The following is a 6,429-nucleotide window of genomic DNA, read 5'->3' on the forward strand; positions in this document are numbered from 1 at the left end:
TTATCTAGGTCTTTTGATTTTGGTGATGTGGCTTGTGACATTATACTAAGCGTGAACTGAAAAATATCCACTGCATGATTTTTCCACCCATTATCCAGATCAATACACTTCCATCTTTCTGTGTTGCTGTTGCCTTTGGTGCTGTAATGCTTGTGTCAATAGAGTATTGATATATTGTGTTCTGGGAAATGGTTCACACATATATAACACACACACACAGAGATATTTGTTTTGCAGGTTTTCCATGTCACTGTTCCTCAAAATACATTCTCTCACCAAGCAGTTCTCAAACCTGTGAAAAGCAGCAGGTCTCACTTCTTGCTAGGTGGCACAGTGGCATGTTTGCTTCTATACACACTCCTCATATCCACAGATTGTTCTGATAACAGAAGCTGTTTTTTACAGAATAGAAGCTGGAGCAGGGCTGGAGCTAGCTATAGGCAGAGTAGGCGATTACCTAGGGCCTCGGGCTTTGAGGAAGGGCTTCCAAAACCATATCCTCTATACGGCAGTCCATGCTACTAGTCTCATTGTTCATTGGATATTGTTGAATTGTCTCTCACCTGCAATTAAACTAGTTAATGTTGCCAAAGCGGGTCCTGCCTTCTGAATGTTTGCCGTAACGAACGCATTCTTCAGGTGCCGAAGCAAAGGCTGAATAGGCACGCAAAGAAATATTTTGGAGTGACTGCAATGTACTGCTATGCAACGAGCCCAAACGTACAGTAAATGACATTGCGTCAGGAGCTGACTAGCAAAATAGCTACAAAAGTAAAAACAAATAACTTTTTTTTGATTTTACTATGATTTTACATAGGCTAAAATCATATTTATTAATATTAATAATATGAAAATATCATAGTTAATATTGGTTAAATGGGAGGGAGAAACCCTGTCCATACCCAGCTATGAAAAAAATATAAAAGCACTGATGTTCATTTACTGAAGTGGTATTCAGGAACTGTGAATAAATTACTGCAAAATAATCCTAATTTTATCATGGCTATAATAACATCTTCAACAAACAAAAAATAGATTACCTTAAATAAAGTTTGATTAATATGTACGTACAGTAGGGCTACTGGTCAAAAAGTTTGGACACATTACAGTTTTTAATGTTTTTGAAATAAGTCTCTTATACAAGTCAAGCTATACATTTTTTGATCAAAATACAGAGGAAAAAAATAATATTGTGCAATAGAAAAGTTAAAAATAAATAAATAAATAAATAACAGCGTTTATTTAAAATATAAATATTTTGTAACGATACCATTCAAAAGTTTGGAATTCGACTTTGATTTTTCGTTCAGTCAATTTTTTATTTCAAAGTGTTATCTGAATTGTTATTTATTAGTTGGCTCAACCTTTACTGAACTAAGTTTTACAGTCCATTCAACTAAAATGTTTTAATTGGTCAAACATTTAGAAAACTACAGCAAGTTATGTCAATTAAAATGTAATCATTCACTCCATGTTTTTTATATGTTACCTCAACTAAGATTTATTATTTGGGCATCATAAGAATTTGCTGGGGAACTACATAAACATATTTTTATAGTTTAACAAAATTATTAAAAATGATTAACTGGTGTTTATAAATCACTAAAAACACATAATAGCCTTTATCTAATAACAATCTCCATTTATAACATTTTTCATACAGACTAAACATACAGGCTTAAAGAAAAAAAGTCAACTACATCTTGGATGGCCGGATGGTCAGCAAATTAACAGCAAATTTAAATTTTTGGGTGAGCTATGCCTATAATACTCCAGTTGACAAACATTACATATATAATACAACTGCAAAATTCAGTTTAAACTTTGTTTAATGAACTAAGAAAAAACTACACAAGCTAAACAAAATGTTAGCAAACAAACATTTACAAATATTACTACTGTTCACAATTAGATCTTTAAAATGAGGCAGAAGTCAAAAATAAAAATAAAAATGAACCAGGTGCTACAGTATATAAAATCAAGCCAAGTCACCTTTATTTATATAGCGCTTTATACAATACTGATCGTGTCAAAGCAGCTTTACAGAGTCAAACAGGAAAATAGTTTGTCGATAATGCAAGAGGACATTAACAAGTCATTTTTCCAGTTAAAGTCAGTTCACTGGTGATTCAGTGTTGACATCATCCAGTTCAGCTCTCTTCCTTTCCTTCAGAAATACAGTGATATAAAAACACCCGATTTTGAAACGTGCAGTGCTCAACCAAGCATTCTCCCCACCCGCCAACCATTCGGATTTCCATAGGCGGGATTTATTTTAATGATATTCTAATGGACCAATTTGTGATATCACAAATACAGGAAAACAACTTTGTAGTCCAAACGAGCCGTTCCTTGCAGTTCTTGAAAAGGGTTTGTAACTTTGTAGATCTTTTTATGCCCAAACATACACTCTACACACTGACTAAAATTCAAAAAGTGAAAAAAGCATAATAGGACCCCTTTAAAGGGAACCTATTATGCTCCATTTTACAAGATGTAAAAAGTCTCTGAGCCCAGAGCATATGTGAAATTTTAGCTCAGAATACCCCACAGATAATTTTTTATAGCTTGTTAAAATTGCCACTTTTAGGGTATGAGCCCAAACATGCTGATTTTGAGTATGTTGCTTTAAATACAAATTAGCTGTTGCTCCCGGAGAAGAGGGTGGAGCTTCAAGAGCTCAAGCTGGCATTAGCAGTGCTAGCCTTTGCAAATAAACTTTCCACTATTAGTACAAGCCAGTTATCTTTACAGAAAACATTAGCAAAGTCAGTCATCTGATTATACGGTGCATAATAAATTTGTGTTTATGAATTACACAGATGGGGAGCACGGCGGGATAAAAATTACACCATAGCTGGTCTCATGCTATCACAAACTTTATAAGTCCCACTTCTGATTATGAGCTCGATAACTTAAAGCGATCGACTCACATTGCTTTCATATGCAACTTTTAACTACCACGTTCCTATTTAAGATCATTCTGATAGCACTTGAAGGCAGCATCAGTGAAAACAGGCACAGACAATGATAGCTTTAGCAATTAGCCTTACAGAGTGCACAAGAAGCTCTTTCAGAAAGGCAATTTGGAAAACAAACGCATGATACTTACTTTGTCTGGAGCTGACGTTTACGCACGAAGTGTTGGTATTAATTCCTAAACATTGAGGGGAAGTTACCGTTATTTTTTTCCGGGATATTTCCTTTGAAAATTAAATTTAACCACAGTGTCCTCGGCTCAGATGGGGGAGATAATGGTGACTCCTATGTTCATTAGTGCATCCAAAACACAACACTTGTAAAGCCTCTTTGGTGCTGACACTGTATATATCTCCAGTAATGGCAGACCGCAGCTTCTCACTCAGGGCTGTGTGTAACCCAGGTTACTAGTGGGTAGTAGCAGAGACAGAATAATAGCGCAAATAAAAACATCAAAAGGATGAAAAGTACTGCCAGAATAAATATGTACCTGTGACTTAATACATTATTTATGAACAATAAATATAAATGTAAAGTATTGAGGATTATAATCACATTCAATGAAATCGCGTTTTGAATGACGTCATTACGTTTTCCGCTACCGCGGCAATTTTACAACGCAGTGCGTTCTAGATCCTTCTTTTCTCCGTGAACTTGAGATGAGAGCAGATGTCTGTCGCTGTTCCAGGAGATTCAGTGCTCAGAATTTAATATAAAAGACGTAAGACTCATTTAATTTGTCTCTATATCGTTATACATCAATGATATAAAACTAAGCACTTGTGTAACAGCAGAAATAATTTGATTTGTCTCGTGTAATGTTCAAAACGCATGTTAACAACACAATTTTAGTGGTAGCATAATGCTAATATGAATTGTGTCGTGTATATATATTCCTAACGAAGGACTGAGAGAAAAGCAGATCGTGTCTGAGAGTGATATCTTCAAACGTGTACCATCGGGAGTTTTCCTGCTTCATATGTATATTGAATGAGTTTCCTTGGTGAGTTGATGTGGTTGTCGTTTATTTTCATTACAATATGGTTCAAGGTTTTGCTAAAAATGTGTTTCATAAATTAACCATTTATTTGGTGTAGTATAAATGATGAAAGCAGACCTAAAATAATGGTAATTTCTGTGAAATACAAGTAATTAACATGCTTTGTGTGTCAAACGAGGTAATTATACAAGTGACTGCATAGAATTTAAGTGGAATGCTCTTATTGTAAAAAGAAAAAAGGGAAAAAAAGAAATGCTAAATAAGACACAAACTTGTACAAAGAAATTCAGTACACGGAGGTATATGAATGGGTATTGTTGTTTATTTGAAATTGTGTTAAACTGAATTAATATATACATTGTAAAGTGCTAATTGTTCTTTTGGCCTTGTGTTTTCAAGGCCAGGTTTTTTTTTTCCTTCTTGGTTTGGTTCCATGTGATGTTCTGTTGACGTTCAGCTGCTGAACGTGGTCTGCTCTGGATGTGAATCGAGTGAAGTGTGAACCCTTCCTGGATTGTGACCTGTCTCAACTCTCTCCTGTGTCTGTAACGGTGGAGTTGGACTGGCGAGCCGCCCATTAACTGAACCCTGTAAACATTCCTGTTTTGAACCGTAATTGAACTTGTACATCTTCAAATGGTAGGAGTGAAATTTCGTATCACACTTATTTCGGCATAGACTTTAGAGACTTCAGATTTCATCGATTCCTGGACTGAACTGATTTTTTTTATTTATTTTTTTATCATTTACTTTTTTTCTCAAAGAATCAATATGAGTGTTCATCACGAGCATTGGACTCTTGATCAATTTTGAAGTGTTCAGACTGAATGTAATTTTGTTTTGAGTTTTTTCAGAGGTTGTTATGAGTAAATGTTCAAAGTATTGAATAACTAAACTAAGAACAAATTTAAGAACAAAACCGTTAAAGAAGGGAAAATATTGATTACATTCTTGATGATGAATATCTTTAAGAATTAACTTGGTGAATTTGCTATCAACAAAGAAAAGAAAAACAGAAGGGATGAGTGATATTACCATAAAACCTGTAAGGAAAGAAAACGGTACAAATCGTTACTATTGAATGTAAACTAAACTGAGGTTATTGTACACTGCATATTATATATTTTTTTTAAATAATTTTTGTGGTCCTTGTTAAAATATAATCTCTTCTTATTCTTACCTCAAACCCCGTGTCTGAGTTGATCACTGCTGTCGCACCATCTCTCTCCTCGGACGAATCTAAACCGCTGAGCTTACTGGTCCATTGATAAAATAACTTGCAAGATATTCGGGTGTCACGGGTTACATGTGTTTATGCTAATAGGCCTTTATCACACTTCCGCGTTCGAAAAGCGGAAGATTCAAATAGTAGCGTAAAAGAACTTCTGCTGCAGGCTCTATCAATGATTGTGCCCATAGCACGGCTTTGTTGTGGATTATTTATGTAGAATTCAGCACAGATACGTCTTCTAAAAACACCAATCTCAGTTTACAACAATTAATTGAGTATTATGAAACGAAGGAATATGTTGTCACGATATCCCGATGCGTATTTCGTGACTTAAACAGGAGCGCGCGAGCCATACTATATGTGTACAGGAAATTCTTCACAGTCTGATCACCTTATTTCAACACACAACAGCGAGAAAAGTATATAAACAACATATCACATTAATAAGCATTAGAAATAGCCAAAGCTTAAAACATTACTATAGGCTGTATGATTAAATTAAAGGTTTAGGGCAAACGTCTTGTATTAAACATGCTCACATTTTTTCACGCGCTGACTTTATGATGCAATCCTCTATATTTGCATCAAATTTAAGTTGTTCAAATAAAGAAATATTTCCAGCCCATAGACAATAATTAAAAATAAAAATAAGTTTGATCATCTTAATCGAGTTATTCTCCATGATTGCGTGCAACCATTGAATATCATTATACTGTGAACAAGAGTGGGAGGTTAATCACAATATAATTAAAAAATAAACTAACTAATATTAAAATTAAATCAGTCCAAGTATTCCTCTGGCAGTAATTTGAGCTGCGTGCTCTTCATTAATCTGACAGTCGTGTCGCTCAGATAGGCTCATGTTGCACATTAAAATGAAGGATGACATGATACATGGTATGGAATCGGTATAAATATGCAGTTTTAACATTGACGTTTATTGCATCAATGTTCAACTAAACTAAATTAGTTTAATTTTCTTCACAAAACTGCCGTCTGTCCATTGACAATAAAGCAGGCGGAAATTCCTTTACGCTACTAATCGGAGCCGGATGTGACGACACGCGGACTGTGATAAAGGCCTATAGGGTAGAGAGCGCCACAAATTTCCACACATTTTTCCCCTCGGTGACGTGAACAGAAAGAATCTGAAACAGCTCTTTTGGAAAGACTGTTCATGATTTATTGGTTTTATAAACAATTAGTTGGAGGATTTTTA

The 6,429-nt window shown here is 34.9% G+C and overlaps 1 long non-coding RNA gene across 1 annotated transcript; it reads left to right on the forward strand.

Moving 5' to 3' along the window:
* The first annotated feature begins 3,595 nt into the window (after nt 1-3,595).
* Nucleotides 3,596-5,152, forward strand: LOC131541411 (uncharacterized). The gene is made up of 3 exons (XR_009271494.1): nt 3,596-3,700; nt 3,885-3,982; nt 4,379-5,152. It is a non-coding gene; the product is annotated as an uncharacterized LOC131541411 (long non-coding RNA).
* Nucleotides 5,153-6,429: the final 1,277 nt, after the last annotated feature.

This window comes from Onychostoma macrolepis, chromosome 05 (assembly GCF_012432095.1).
Source record: "Onychostoma macrolepis isolate SWU-2019 chromosome 05, ASM1243209v1, whole genome shotgun sequence".
In the NCBI taxonomy this organism is placed as follows: domain Eukaryota; kingdom Metazoa; phylum Chordata; class Actinopteri; order Cypriniformes; family Cyprinidae; genus Onychostoma; species Onychostoma macrolepis.